Source organism: Spinacia oleracea, chromosome 4 (assembly GCF_020520425.1).
Source record: "Spinacia oleracea cultivar Varoflay chromosome 4, BTI_SOV_V1, whole genome shotgun sequence".
Classification (NCBI taxonomy): domain Eukaryota; kingdom Viridiplantae; phylum Streptophyta; class Magnoliopsida; order Caryophyllales; family Amaranthaceae; genus Spinacia; species Spinacia oleracea.
In genome coordinates, this window is record NC_079490.1 from 110,908,674 (window position 1) to 110,925,428 (window position 16,755).

General features: G+C 34.9%; 1 long non-coding RNA gene across 1 annotated transcript; it reads left to right on the forward strand.

Annotated features, from left to right (window-relative positions):
* The first annotated feature begins 3,337 nt into the window (after positions 1 to 3,337).
* Positions 3,338 to 4,250, forward strand: LOC110780423 (uncharacterized). The gene is made up of 3 exons (XR_002531451.2): positions 3,338 to 3,382; positions 3,472 to 3,568; positions 3,922 to 4,250. It is a non-coding gene; the product is annotated as an uncharacterized lncRNA (long non-coding RNA).
* Positions 4,251 to 16,755: the final 12,505 nt, after the last annotated feature.

The window sequence follows — 16,755 nt, forward strand, 5'->3', positions numbered from 1 at the left end:
ATATTTCCATTTCCGATAATATTTTCCAATACGTACCATGTTTCCGTTTCCGGCAACATCTACGACTTGGATAATACTTATATTTCCGATACGATCCATATTTCCGTTTCCGGCAATATCATCGTTTCCGGAGTATTCATTGTTTGCCTTTGACGATCTTAGCTCCCACTGAAACCAAGATCCGTCGATTCCGAATATCCATAGATGGAGTATTTAATGCCATTAAATACTTGATCCGTTTACGTACTATTTGTGTGACCCTACGGGTTCAGTCAAGAGTAAGCTGTGGATTAATATCATTAATTCCACTTGAACTGAAGCGGCCTCTAGCTAGGCATTCAGCTCACTTGATCTCACTGAATTATTAACTTGTTAATTAATACTGAACCGGATTTATTAGACTTAACATTAAATGCATACTTGGATCAAGGGCATTATTTCCTTCAGTCTCCCACTTGTCCTTAGGGACAATTGTGCATTTCCTAATTCCTTTGCCGCTCGATGCTTGCTCTTGAACATAAGGTAAGAGTTGTCATCCTTATTATGTCCAGAGGTGTTTCTCGGTTTCAGAGATCAACTGATCAAATAAACAGATAATCATAGCCTATGATTCATCTGAGCATGGCCATGCATTTTACAGTTTCTAGCTCTCCGAGTGGCCTTGTACAACTTTCAGCATCTCATCCCGATTTATGGGAGGACAATCCCAATCTTGCAATCTTGAGATTAGACTTCGTTTGATAGGTGATTACCTGAGCGTTGCCTTTATAGCCTCCTTTTACGGTGCGACGGTTGACAACATCAAAGTAAGCAGTTCTCAAACAAGTAATCTCAAATCACTCAGGTATTGAGGATTAGTGTCTAATAATTTTAATGAAATTTACTTATGACAGATTTCACTAGTAGAGAAATCGTCATTTGCAACCCATCAATTGCAACTCACGCAAGTCATACGAGTTGCAACAAGGGTTTGGTCAACGCGGGTCAACATCTTAATGAACTATTCACAACAACTTCATTGACCAAGCACTGCGAAAAAGCTAATTTTTTTTGAAAGAGGATTTCGCAGCGCGGGGAGGATGTACAAGTTGTAATTAAGCTCATCAATCGCAGCTTGTGGCCGTATTGAATGCTGCAACTCATAATATTCGCAGCCTCCATGTCTCGAGTTTGCTGCAATTAGAATCACAATCTCTCTTCTCAACCCAGCCAAGCTTCGTTCTCTAGAAAACAAACAGAACCCTAAATCTAAATCTCAAAATTTCTCTGTCCTTCGCATTCATCTTCCTCCTTCGTTGATTTTCTCGGTCCTTCGCATTCACCGCTGGTATTCATCTTTTCCGGCCACCGTTGATCTTCCTCTTCATCGTTGATTTTCTCTTTTGCTGGCCACTGTAACGCTCCCTCGCCTGTATTCATCATTTTCCGGCCTCCTGTAACGTTCCTTGGAAGCTCCTTGATGATAATTGAATTCGCCGGTATTCTTCCTCTCTGCTCCTTGAATTCGCCAGTGTTCCTTCTCTCTGGTTCCTTCTCAACACCGCGCCGCCGGTATTCTTCCTCTCTGCTCCTTGAATTTGCGGTACCCAGTGAATCCCTCAAGGTTCAACATCGATTCGAAATTGAAGCAGGAAGCATTTGAAGTTGCTTAGGTTTGTTTACTCAAATTTCCCATTTCTATATTTAATTTGGGCTAATTTAATTATGTTCTGAATTTTATTTAATTTTCTAACTTTAAATTAAATTGAATTGATAATAGCTTGAATCGAACAATGTTGAATTGATAATAGCTTCAATTGAATTGAATTGATAATAGTTAAAGGAACATGGGTCCTATGTTGTTGATAGGAGTAGTTTTATTTTAATTCTCAGATATACATTTTACATTATAAGAAATTGGACTGGAGTAAAATAAGAAATTGGACCGGAGAAAAAAATATGAAATGGAAAATTTTCACATCTCTGTACTCGGAATTCTCAGATATACATTTTACATTAACTTCAGAGAAAGTTACATTAGAAAAGAAACTCCAATTCTTCAAGCAAAACCCAAAATCGAAGAACAGAAAATTACATCTCATTTAACTTCTGGAAACTTGGATCACTGAAAGTTGAGAAACAGGAGATAAATCAAGTACATGAAATATTTTAAATGGAGATCGCTTCCTTTAAATATGAAGGCAATGTCTTGAGTTGAAATTTGAGTACAGATGTATGATTAAAGTTCAACGGTTATAATTAGCTTGTTTTATTGCTGACATGTCCTTGAATAGTTGGCTTTCTGCCCTCTTAAGAAGGACTGTATTTTGCTTGGTTTTCCTGATTCCCTGTCTTTTAGGTAATATTTCACTAGTGCTGTGACTTAAGGGAAGCTTTGTTCTTCAGATCAGTAAGTTTTTTCTTCTTCTTTTGACTGGATAGTTACCTTTGAATAACTACAATTGGATGATAAGAATGACAAATGAAAGAATTCCCTCTTAAGAAGGGTATTTTCCTTGGTTTTCCTGATTCCCTGTCTTTCAGGTAATATTTTTCGACCAGTGATGTGAGTTAAGTGGAGCTTTGTTCTTTAGGTCAGTAAGTTTTCGTCCTTTGTTTTGATAGGATCGTTACATTTGAAAGATTACAATTGGATGATATGAATGAAAATGGAAGTATTTAGTAACTAAGGACTAACCTAATGCAAAGACCCAAAGGAAATTTTGGAAGAACAATGATTCAGGATTCTGATGGTTTGGTAAACATTAAGGTCAAATATGTCTGAACAATGAACACTTTAACATGGTTCTTCAGTAGCCATGTAAAAATCTCAAATAGTTTTAAGTAAGTTCAAGTGATACTCTTGTTTGATTGGAGTTATTTTCCCTAGACTAATCTATATAGCTAAATTCACATGATGTCAAACTTTACCTTATGTGATTTGAATTTGCAACCAATAGACTGAATAGAGAAACTACTTCTTTGTGGCTCGACTTGAGCTTTCTTGAGTAATGGTTGCACTTTTCTGGAGTTCAATTTTCCTGGATTGTTTAAGCAACCCATTTAGCTAAAAGGAGACTAGCAGAAAGAAAAAATTACTTCAACAAACCTATCTTATGATATAGTCCCTCCGTCCCTACAATATTACCCCAAATGCTTTTACTCACCTTCTAAGAGTTGGGTAAACTCAAAAGCAAGTGTGTAGGTAGATTCATCTTTTATCTATATCAAATAATTGTGTGTGAGTAGAGATAATGTGAGAACCACAAACCAAATAAAGTATGGGACAAACAAAGGAGGACATCCATTTATAGTATACGAGACAATATTTTAATGATGTAAGGGCCGAAGGAGATTCATCTTTTGAAGCCTGTTTTCAAGAAGAGTGGGACAACTACTGCTGGTACAGGACGTTTCAGTAATGAATTCTAATTCTCGTCCTAGTGGATCAACTTCATTTGTTATTTTTTTTCTTTCCCTTTTATGCTGTAGGAAATTCTATCCAGGTGACTGATGGTGCTGGAGCTGTTCTGCTGATGAAGAGAAGTGTTGCCATGCAGAAAGGGCTGCCTGTTCTTGGTGTCTTTAGGTATAAATATGGTTCAAGATTTTTTATTCCTCCTCTATCCCCACCCTTTTGCTTTCTCCTACTTTTGGTTTGGTGGGGTTCTGTTGTGTTTGGCAAGTTGTAACTTGTGGTGATGGCACATCGCAATTGATGCATATATGTGTCTCTTGTTTTCTAGGACTGATAGGAACATGTTAGATATGATGTAGAGATGTGGGCGCATTTAAGAGTTGGAAGCTTTGGCCACTATCATTAATCTTTTATATCCTGATGCATTGTGTATCTCTCTTCTTTTTTTAATCTATTTTGAGCTCTTGATGATATTCTCTAATGTCTGGAACTCTGGATTGTAAAATTGAAACTTCCCTGTGCAGGACTTTTGCTGCTGTTGGAGTTGACCCTGCTATCATGGGAATTGGCCCAGCTGTTGCAATCCCAGCTGCTGTGAAGGCTGCTGGCTTGGAACTTGATGACATTGATCTCTTAGAAATAAATGAGGTGAGAGTTGGGCATTTCTGAAGAAATTCATGGTGGAGTTTGGGTTGTATTGAGGATATGTTGATGGATGCCGGCGAATGAGTTTGTTGTGATCTAGTAATGTTATGTTTTATGTTTTTGTTATGTGTTGTATATGACGTTGGATGCTACTTGGAGCATATATGTGGTTGTTGGAACATATATGTATGTTATGTCTTTTATACAGATCTTTATAAATTCCGTTTTTGTCCGGGTTTCGCAAATTACAAGGGAAACTATGGCAAATTTTTTGCAACCTATTAATAATGTTTTTATTATAATTTTTTGTCAAAATAACAGGATTGTCCAAGGATAATATATAAATCTACATCTGAGCGGAGCTATTATAGTTTTTTTTTTTTTTTTTTAAAAAAACATTATTTGCAACGCGTGTGCTAGCACTAAGCTGCAAAATGACAACTAATTGCAACGCGTATTTCTCAACAAGGTGCTGCAACTACTTTTTATTTGCAGCTTAGAGGGGTCTATCTGCGCTGCAATTAATAAACTATTTGCAACCTATACAGGTAACCCGCGCTGCAATTAACCTATTATTTGCAGCGTGTACGATCGCTGCAAAAAATCTTATGGTATTTGCAGCCATCACAATTGCAGCGCGCGAAAACGCTGCAAAAAGCCTGTTTTACGCGCACTGCAAATGTGATTTTTTCTACTAGTGTTTTCATCTCTTACAGTAAAGTTTCATAGGTCTGTCCGATACAAGTCTTCCCAAAGTAAGTATCTATGCAAATGATTACGACATTGCCATGTCCACATAGTTCAAGAAACCGAACTACTAGTCATCTTGCATTCTAGTCGTCTAACATTTTTTATGCGTCCATCTTTATAGAAAACTCCGACCAGGGACCTTTTTCAATTTTTGACATTCAAGTTCACTTGATAGACATTTCTTAGTCACAGGACTGGTCCTGACAGTCTATCTTAAATATATTGTCAAATTGAAGGGACTCATCATTTAATACTAAACCAAGATTAAATGGAATATGAAAATACATTTCATATATGATAAATGTTCAACCCCAATGTTTTACAACCATGGGCCTCAAACCCATCTTTAAAACAGTTCATGGAATTCAAAGCTATGCTTGATTTCCAGTGCTACAACGTGAGTGTTGCTTCTCACTTGTTGCATAGGTTTAGTTATCATGCTTTGCCAATCTTAATATCCTTTTCATCAAATGTTCTTCGAGATATGATGATAAGATCATTTTGAGTATGTTTATTTTGTGATCTAGTCTTTCTTGCTACATTAGTTGTTCTACGCATTTTGCAATGAAGAACCATTAAGTCAACAGACGTCTTTCTTACTTCAAGAGTGGTTTTACGCAATTTGCAATGAAGAACCATCAAGCCAGCAGATAGGTGATCTACCCAAGTTCAGTGAAGAACTTTAAACAACCCTGTTTCATTGCTTCTTAGGCAATAAGTACTTTTCCTTCAACTGTTTAGGTTGCTAGTGATGCTTTATTTGGATTTACTTATCCAAGTAGTTTACAGATATGCGGAAGACTTTCCAAATATATCTTAGAACATAGAAATTATTAGGAAATTTTGGTATTTACTACCTTTAAAATACACCACTTTTGTATTTACTACCTTATGAAATTTTTATTTTAAATTACTACCTTAAACTTCCAATTTTTATTTATTTACTACCACTTTATAGTTTTCTCATTTTAAAATTAAGATATCTCTTTCATTTCTTAATCGTTTAAAGTGATTCAAAGTTCATTATTTTCCTTTTTCTATAGAGAATTCATTGAGAACGTCATTTCAAAAAAAAATTATTTCATAATTCATAAGTAGTTTAATATTTTACAAATAATATTAATTTATTTTACCTTTTACAAAATGTTAAATGAAAGATCCCTATGGAATCCTTACACATAAATAAGAAGAATGGGTTTTGAATCACTTAAAATGATTAAGAAACGAAAGAGATATCTCAATTTTAAAATGAGAAAACTGTAAAATGGTAGTGAATACAAAAAAAATAAAACTTTAAGGTAGTAATTTAAAATAAAATTTTCATAAGGTAGTAAATACAAAAGTGGTGTATTTTGAAGGTAGTAAATACCAAAAAATCCAAATTATTATTTTAATTTCCCACGCAACAACTCATGGTCTTCAATCCATGTTGCCATTTCAAAATACGATGCTCTATAGCTCGTCCTTGCCAATGGTTTACTTCAAAGGAATCTTGCTTGATCCTTTGCCAGTGTTTATGCGTGTAGCATCAATATTTAGCATATCTTTATTTCCTTGAATCAAGAACTACTCTTATGTACTTTTTCAAGTACCATAAGTTTATCTTGATTTCAATCTAGTTGATCTTTACTTATATCAATAGAGATTGGTATATGTTCGTCATGCCTAAAGTCATACGATACGTTTTTGGCGATCCTGATATTATATCATACATGATAAATTCTTTTGCAGAATAATTCCCAATTGAATTCTATTCATGTAACTTTAGCTCATCTAGTTTCAGTAGATACTAAATCCAGCTAAATTCTTTGACATATAATATAGGTTAAGAATCTCACTCAGATCCTTTGATGTTTAACTTAGTAAATGCTTATACATAGTTCAAACATCCTTTACTTAGATATATTCACATAGGTCGAATATTTCCAATGGGGTATTTCGTGTTTGATTTAGTAAATGCCATTACTTAATCCAAAACAATATTATAAGATCTTTGTAAATAGATCTTAATACCCAGTATGTACTAAGTTTCGCCTTGGTCCATCATTGATGAATAATTTCAAATCTAAGTCATTAGCATTTGAATGTCATTTCACCATAGAGAGATATGTGTGTGACACACATAGGACCAATTAAGTTTTACGTTCTCCCACTAAACGTCTTATATATCCATAAGAATCATGTACATTTTATGAAACTAAAATACTTTTCCAATTCCCAATTGCTTGCTTAAATCTGTACTTAGATTTCATAAGCTAGATTTCCTTTTCAAGCATTTATTTGGATCCACAAATCCTATGACATACCATGTACATAGTTTCTTCCAACATTTGATTGAGGAAGATGTTTTGTCATCCAATTGCCATATGTACCAATATGCAATCATTGCTTGATTTATAGACTTGAGCATTAAGATTATGCATGGGGTTTCAACACAATCCACGCCGTGAATTTGCTTGTAACCTTTAGCAACTAATCTTGCTTTGTGTGTGAACACAATTTCATGTTTGATGGTTTTCATCCTTAAAACAAACTTGCAACCAATAGGTGTGAAACTATTCTTGCAAATCAACAAAATGTCAATTTTGTCATCAAAACATTGATTATGTTTTATGGCTTTTAACCGTAAAACATTGAGTCTATATATGGCCTCTAACCATTTTAGGGAATATTTCGTCATATCATTCTTACAAGTTCACAAACTCATTAATCTACATGATAATAGTTTGACTGTAAGTTGTAGGTTTCTTCACTATCTAATAGAAGAATTGCATAGCTTCAGTGACTTGAACTCCATGTTTCTTCACTATCTAATAGAAGAATCTCATAGTTTCAGTGACTTGAACTCTATGCCTACTTGGGTATAGAACATCAAACAATAGAATATCAATAGCCACTTGAAAGTCCTTTGAATATTCCGTTCTCCTTGAAGCACTTGTAAAGTCTTCTAAGAGATGTCTATTCTTTAAAGGCACTTCTAAATTCCTTAAAGAATACGTCTTCGGATTTTCTGAAGAACTTTGAAAAGCCTCCGGAATGTCCGTTTATGTTTGTTGTTCGCCTTGAAGACTTTCGAAGTCTATTTTCTCCCACTTGTCATTTTGGAAACGAATATCCAAAAGGACATTATTTTGAGCAAACAAACATTATGTTCTCAAAAATTCGTGGTAGAAACATTACTCTTGTGTCTCATTTGAATAAATCATAATGAAACATATATCTATGCTTGGGCCTTAGTTTGTTGAATAACAAACACTAAGCTCCCACTGAGTTTAGGAACTCTTTAGATATATTTTATGAAAAGATATTCTGAAATTACTTTTCAAATAGCTTTGACAAATTTGGTTTAGTTTGGTGGTAGTTGAGCATTTTGTTTTAGAAATTATAGGAAAAGTCTTTATGATTCATCATTGATCGAATCAAGTACTAATTGACTTCGATCATTCCAACTTAGATATACCATATCTCATGGAGCTCGATTGTGAAATTACAACACACAATCATTGATGATCATTTTTGGTCTCAAGTAATCATCAACATGATCTATCCTAGATCTTTATGATTTCTTGCCATGTGGATTTTATACTTTCTGAATCTTTGAACTAGCCAAACAGATTCAAACTTGTTAGGTTATGATACATATGACAAAACATAAATCATGCGGAAAAACCTTAATGCCAGGAAACATATTATTTACACATAATCATTTAGCATAATTTAGGAGCATACACTTTGTAGCGTGCCCTCCCTAGCTGCGCCCGAATCGAACAAGAACAAGTCTTTAGGACTCCAAATGTCGTCCCTCCGTAGATAGTCCACAGTACGTCCGGATCCGCCTCAAGTTAGACCAACTAGAATCACCCTTAAGGTTACTAGGAATTTCGGCTATTGTGTTTGCAAGTGTATGGCTGATTTTTCTTTCAAAAACTTACCCTTTGAATACTTCAATTGTATATATAAATTATGACCCTAGGCTCTTATTTATAGAGGTATGGAAAGGGAATTGGAATCCTAGTAGGATACGAATTAATTAAACTTAGAATCCTATAAGAACTCTAATTAATTAATTTATCCTTTTAGGAATAGGAATTTAATCATATACCAAATCCTAATAACTTTAGGAATCGTGCATGAACACAAACACACACACGCACGGCAGCCACGAGGGCCGCCCATGCGCGTGCGTGCGAGCAGCAGCCAACGCCACGAGGCCCACACAGCCGTGGCCTTGGCGCGCGCTGGGCCTGCCTTGCGGTGGGCCTGGGCGCTGCCTTGGCTGGGCGTGTGGCGCGCGTTTGGCTTGCTGGGCGATGGACCGGCTTCGTGCTGGGCCTTCGTCCGGTAGGCCTCGTCCGATGCTTATTCGTACGATACGCTTCCGATTAAATTCCCGGTTCCGGAATTCATTTCCGATACGAACAATATTTAATATTTCCGATTCCGGAATTAATTTCCGTTTCGAACAAATATTTAATATTTCCGTTTCCGGAATTATTTTCCGATTCCGATAATATTTCCGATTCTGACAATATTTCCGTTTCCGGCAATATTTCCGATTCCGGCAATATTTCCATTTCCGATAATATTTTCCGATACGTACCATATTTCCGTTTCCGGCAACATCTACGACTTGGATAATATTTATTTTTCCGATACGATCCATATTTCCGTTTTCGGCAATATCATCGTTTCCGGAGTATTCATTTCATGCTTGTGACGATCTTAGCTCCCACTGAAACCAAGATCCGTCGATTCCGAATATCCATAGATAGAGTATTTAATGCCATTAAATACTTGATCCGTTTACGTACTATTTGTGTGACCCTACGGGTTCAGTCAAGAGTAAGCTGTGGATTAATATCATTAATTCCACTTGAACTGAAGCGGCCTCTAGCTAGGCATTCAGCTCACTTGATCTCACTGAATTATTAACTTGTTAATTAATACTGAACCGCATTTATTAGACTTAACATTAAATTCATACTTGGACCAAGGGCATTATTTCCTTCAGTCTCCCACTTGTCCTTAGGGACAAGTGTGCATTTCCTAATTCCTTTGTCGCTCGATGCTTGCTCTTGAACATAAGGTAAGAGTTGTCATCCTTATTATGTCCAGAGGTGTTTCTCGGTTTCAGAGTTCAACTGATCAAATAAACAGATAATCATAGCCTATGATTCATCTGAGCACGGCCATGCATTTCACAGTTTCTAGCTCTCCGAGTGGCCTTGTACAACTTTTAAGCATCTCATCCCGATTTATGGGAGGACAATCCCAATCTTGCGATCTTGAGATTAGACTTCGTTTGATAGGTGATTACCTAAGAGTTGCCTTTATAGCCTCCTTTTACGGTGCGACGGTTGGTCAACGTCAAAGTAACCAGTTCTTAAACAAGTAATCTCAAATCACTCAGGTATTGAGGATTTAGTGTCTAATAATTTTAATGAAATTTACTTATGACAGATTTTCATCTCTTACAGTAAAGTTTCATAGGTCTGTCCGATACTAGTCTTCCCAAGGTAAGTATCTATGCAAATGATTATGACATTGCCATGTCCACATAGTACAAGAAACAGAACTATTAGTCATCTTGCATTCTAGTCGTCTAACGTTTTCTATGCGTCCAATTTTATAGAAAACTCCGACCAGGGACCATTTTCAACTTTTGACATTCAAGTTCACTTGATAGACATTTCTTAGTCACAGTACTGGTCCTGACAGTCTATCTTGAATATATCGTCAAATTGAAGGGACTCATCATTTAATACTAAACCAAGATTAAATGGAATATGAAAATACTTTTCATATATGATAAATGTTCAACCCCGATGTTTTACAACCATGGGCCTCTAACCCATCTTTAAAACTTTTCATGTAATTCAAAGCTATGCTTGATTTCCAGTGCTACAATGTGAGTGTTGCTTCTCACTTGTTGCATAGGTTTAGTTATCATGCTTTGCTAATCTTAATATCCCTTTCATCGAATGTTTTTCGAGATAGGATGATAAGATCTTTTGAGTTTGTTTATTATGTGATCTAGTCTTTCTTACTTAAATAGTGGTTCTACGCATTTTGCAACGAAGAACCATCAAGTCAGCAGACATGTGATCCAGCCAAGTTCAGTGAAGAACTTTTTAATGTAAACAACTCAGTTTTATTGCTTCTTAGGCAATAAGTACTTCTACTTCAACTGTATAGGTTGCTAGTGATGCTTTGGTTTGGATTTACTTATCCAATCAGTTCACGGATATGTGGAAGACTTTCCAACTGTATGTTAGAACATAGAAATTAATATTTAATTTCCCACGCAACAACTCATGGTCTCCAATCCATGTTGCCATTTTCAAAACACGATGCATATAGCCCGTTCTTGCCAATGGTTAACTCCAAAGGGTCTTGCTTGATCCTTTGCCAGTGTTTATGCGTGTAGCATCAATATTTAGCATATCTTTATTTCCTTGAATCAAGAACTATTCCTATGTACCTTTTCAAGTACCATAAGTATTCTGGATCTCAATCTAGTTGATCTTCACTTAGATCAATAGAGATTGGTATATGTTCGTCATGCCTAAAGTCATACGATACGTTTTTGGCGATCCTCATATTATATCATACATGATAAATTCTTTTGCAGAATAATTCCCAATTGAATTCTATTCATGTAACTTTAGCTCATCTAGTTTCAGTAGATACTAAATCCAACTAAATTCTTTGACATATAATATAGGTTAAGAATCTTACTTAGATCCTTTGATGTTTAACTTAGTAAATGCTTATACATAGTTCAAATATTCTTTACTTAGATTTATTCACATGGGTCGAATATCTCCAATGGAGTCTTTCGTGTTTGATTTAGTAAATGCCATTACTTAATCCAAATCAATATTCTAAGATCTTTGTAAATAGATCTTAGTACCCAGTATGAACTAAGTTTCGCCTTGGTCCGTCATTGATGAATAATTTTCAAATCTAAGTCATTAGCATTTGAATGTTATTTCACAATAGAGAGATATGTGTGTGATACACATAGGACCAATTAAGTTTTATGTACTCCCACTAAACTTCTTATATATCTATAAGAATCATGTACATTTTATGAAACTAAAATACTTATTAGCTTCACTAAAATACATTTCTAATTCCCAATGACTTGCTTAAATCTGTACTTAGATCCACAAATTTGGATCCACAAATCCTATGACATACCATGTACATAGTTTATTCCAACATTTTATTGAGGAATTGTTTTGTCATCCAATTGCCATATGTACCAACATGCAATCATTGCTTGATTTATAGACTTGAGCATTACGATTATGCATGAGGTTTCAACACAATCCACACCGTGAATTTGCTTGTAACCTTTAGCAACTAATCTAGCTTTGTGTGTGAACACAATTTCATGTTTGATGGTTTTTATCCTTAAAACAAACTTGCAACCAATAGGTGTGAAACTATTCTTGCAAATCAACAAAATTTCAATTTTGTCATCAAAACATTTAGTATGCTTTATGGCCTCTAACCATTTAAAATATTTGAGTCTATATACGGCCTCTAACCATTTTAGGGAATCTGGGTTTCGTCATAGCTTTCTTACAGGTCACAAACTCATTAATCTACATGATAATAGTTTGACTGCAAGTTGTAGGTTTCTTCACTATCTAATAGAAGAATTGCATAGTTTCAGTGACCTGAACTCCATGTTTCTTCACTATCTAATAGAAGAATCTCATAGTTTCAGTGATTTGAACTCTATGCCTACTTGGGTATAGAACATCAAACAATAGAATATCAATAGCCACTTGAAAGTCCTTTGAATATTCTGTTCTACTTGAAGCACTTGTAAAGTCTTCTAAGAGATGTCTATTCTTTAAAGCCACTTCTAAAGTCCTTAAAGAATAAGTTCGGATTTTCTGAAGCACTTCGAAAGGCCTCCGGAATGTCCGTTTATGTTTGTTGTTCGCCTCGAAAACTTTCGAGGTCTATTTTCTCCCACTTGTCATTTTGGAAACGAATCTCCAAAAGGACATTATTTCGAGCAAACAAACATTATGTTCTCAAAAATTCGTGGTAGAAACAATACCCTTGTGTCTCATTTGAATAAATCACAATGAAACATATATCTATACTTGGGCCTTAGTTTGTTGAATAACAAACACTAATCTCCCACTGAGTTTAGGAACTCTTTAGATATATTATGAAAAGATATTCTGAAATTACTTTTCAATAGCTTTGACGAATTTGGTTTAGTTTGGTCGTAGTTGAGCATTTTGTTTTAGAAATTATAGGAAAATTCTTTATGATTCATCATTGATCGAATCAAGTACTAATTGACTTCGATCATTCCAACTTAGATATACCATATCTTATGGAGCTAGATCGTGAAATTACATCACACAATCATTGATGATCATATTTGGTCTCAAGTAATCATTAACATGATCTAACCTAGATCTTTATGATTTCTTGCCAAGTGGGATTTATACTTCTGAATCTTTGAACTAGCCAAACAGATTCAAATTTATATCACTTTGAGTAAATAAACCTATTTTCACTCAAATCCATGTGAAATAATAAAGTCATAAAATCTTTCTTTAGCTTTTAACTCTATTGTCTAGGCGTTCTAACAATAGTTCATATCGTTTGTTAATTTCAACAAGTAAGACTAGCTTGTCTTAAATTGATCTAGAAATCAATCAACTTTCAAAAGTCCATAGAAATAGAGCTTATGAATGTTAACTTGTTGATATGGTCTAAGCAACAATGCCAAAGATTAGTGGAACTCAAATCAAGGGGTTAATTTGAACCTAGTAAAGTTCTTATTGTTAAAGAGTTGTTTGTTTTAATCAAGCATATTGACTCAAACCGTAATTGACCATTTCATTCAGATAAACAAACAAATTTTTTTTTTTTTATTTTTTTTTTCTTGAATGTGAGTCTTGCTGTGTTTGAAAACAGAAATTTAGGTATGCTGATTATGGAACAAAATAGCCATTAAGTTTCAGCCTTGAAAGGACTTAAAACAAACTAGATGATCCTACAACTAATGTAGCATTGCCATGCTTCATTTCCCACTTGTAGGTCATTAGTGTAGCCTAGCTTCCATTGTTTGAGTTATTAGCGAAGTAAGAACCTCAAGCGGTATATGATACCAAGGAAGTTTGATTGCTAGGTCACTTCTCTTTTAAACATAAACTTATAGGTAGAAACGGAATTGTAAGTTCCTTTCATTTGTTCCTTTGTTTTCCTATTTCTTGTACCCTTTCTTGTAGTCTTAAGAATTGAATTCTCTAGTGTTGACTTTTATACTTTGTTAGACATGTCCAATGTCATTTTATCCAAGTTCTTACCGTTTATGTTGAATATTCTGTTTCGACTAGATGATCTTACCAGAAGCTTCTAAAGTTCTCTAAGCATCGATCTATTCGAATGTCTAGTAACTAGACTCATTCGAGAATCAAATGGACAAAGATATTAGGTTGTTAACCATTGGTAAAGATGAGCGTTTTATACTCAATGCTTTATGATCTCAAAACTACAATGTATTTTGAATTCACAAGCACCAATTGGTTTGCCATTCGATTTTGATATTAGAAAACAACCATAAAAGTCGATATAAGAAACGTACATTTTGAATTGCTCACTTTCTCTCATTTCCGTGAATCGTTCTTGGATTCACTACCAATCGAGGAAATTTACTGTTACCTTTCTAAAAGGATTTATTGCAGTGCAAGATATTTAATTATAAACAATAATTAAAACATACATTGAAGCATGCAAAGTCTAAACATTTATCATGAGTAATAACTTGAAAATTAAAGCAATCATGCAATTCAAACAAGTTATTAGCATTTTATTCGAATTTATTGTTCCGACAGGTGTGAATAAAATAATTCCAAGATCCTAAACCCATTGAAGAATTAAGCACAGTTTGTCGACTCAATCCTAAAACGTTTTAGGTAAGCAAAAACCTTTTGCTAATAGTCTAGACACTATTCTTGGTTGACAGGCACGTCTAAGAACTTATTAGGTAAACCTATCGATTTTGCCACGACATAAAAGGACTCCTTACTTATATCGTTGAGTTTCACCAAAACTAACATGTACTCACAATTATTTGTGTACCTTGCCCCTTTAGGACCAATAAGTAACACCTCGCTGAGCGAAAGCTATTACTAGATTGATATAAAGGATATCCAAGCAAGTGTATATTTTGGCATGGCACCTTTTAACTCAATTTTTTAAGTTTGGAACTTAAGGCTCTTACTATGTTGGTTAGATTTTAAGTGAACTAAAATCCTTAATCATGCAACATAATCAAGCCACAATCTCATGCATAATTAAGACATATTTAAAGCAATAAATAACTTAAAGCATGCATAAGATAAATGTGATCTAGTATGGCCCGACTTCATCTTGAAGCTTCAACTTCAAAGTCCGTCTCGAAAATCTCCGTGGGAGGCACCATTTTCTTCAAATAGGATAAGCTATAATTAAACTAATTACAACTATTTGATGGTACGCAGACCATATTTGAATTAAAAAACAATTTTGGTACTTTAGACCAATTACATTCAAATTAATGGTACGCAGACCATATTTTCTATCCTATTTGGGCCATACTAGTCACTTCATAACCTGCAAAACAGTACATATACAATATATACCATTCACCCATTCATTATCATGAATGGCCCACATAGCTGGTTAGTAAAACACGTTATGCATCACATAAATATTTGCAGAAATTAATCAAGGGTACCAATAATCTACAAATTATTCAGTCCTTATTAATTCTAATCAAGTTGTTTTAACCTTAAGGATTTGTAGACCTAATCAAGAGTTTATGACTAAAAGGGCTCTCACTTAAACCAATAAATTCATATGCTTTACTAATTTTAAACATAAAAATGTATTTCTAGTCTAACCGGAAACATACAAATTTAATTAAAATTTAAAGCTCATATAAATTTATAATTGAATCCACATATTTAATTTATTTTCAGTCGTATTTAAATTAATTCATGATTTTAATTTTAGTAAAATAATTAGAAAAAATGAAATTTATTATAATTATAATATTCAAAATTAAAATCCAAGAAAATAATTTAAATTATTAATTTTAAAATTAATTAAAATTACATAAACTGAAAATTTCAAATTAAAATTTTAAAACGATCTAATCGTAACACAAGGTACGCAACATCACCATGCAACGCACAACCATAGGCCACACGCACGCAGCCATTGCTGGCCATGTGCGCGCAGCCTATGTGCTGCGTCGCATCTGCTGCTGCTCACCATCGCAAGGCATCATCGAAGCACGCTCGCTGCTCACCATCGCTGGGCGCGCGCCAGCGCTCATCGCACGCAAGCCAGCGCTCGCTGCGTGCGAGGCATCGATGCAGTCGTAGCGCTCGTCGCACGCGAGCCAGCGCTCGCTGCGCGCGAGGCTTCGATCGCTGCGCGAGGCAGTGCGCGTTGCACGCGACTGCTCGCTGCCTTGCTCTCGCCCTTGCCCACTCGCCCATCGCACACAGCACACGACACAAGGCAGGGCTGCTGCCTTGTGCTCGTGCACCATAGCCTTGCTCATTGCATTCGTACCGCATGGGCGACGAGCTCCCTTGCTCGTCGTCGCATGCCCGCACTATACAACACCCCTTAAGGGTAACACGTAGCGTCCATTGCTTTGTGCGTGCAAGTTATATGAGCGAATCGCATAAAAATTAAAAATTTTATTTTCAAAATTAATGACAAATTAATAAATCATATTAATTTCATAATTTTAGGGCGAAAAATCGAAAATTTATTAATTAATTGATTTCCGATTAACATGGATTCAAGTCTAGGTCATAAAAATTTAAAATTTAACACAAATTTACAATTTTTATGGTGGTTTTTAATTATAGGTATCTAATTAAATTATTAACTAATTATAAAAATCAAATTAATTCTAAATTATT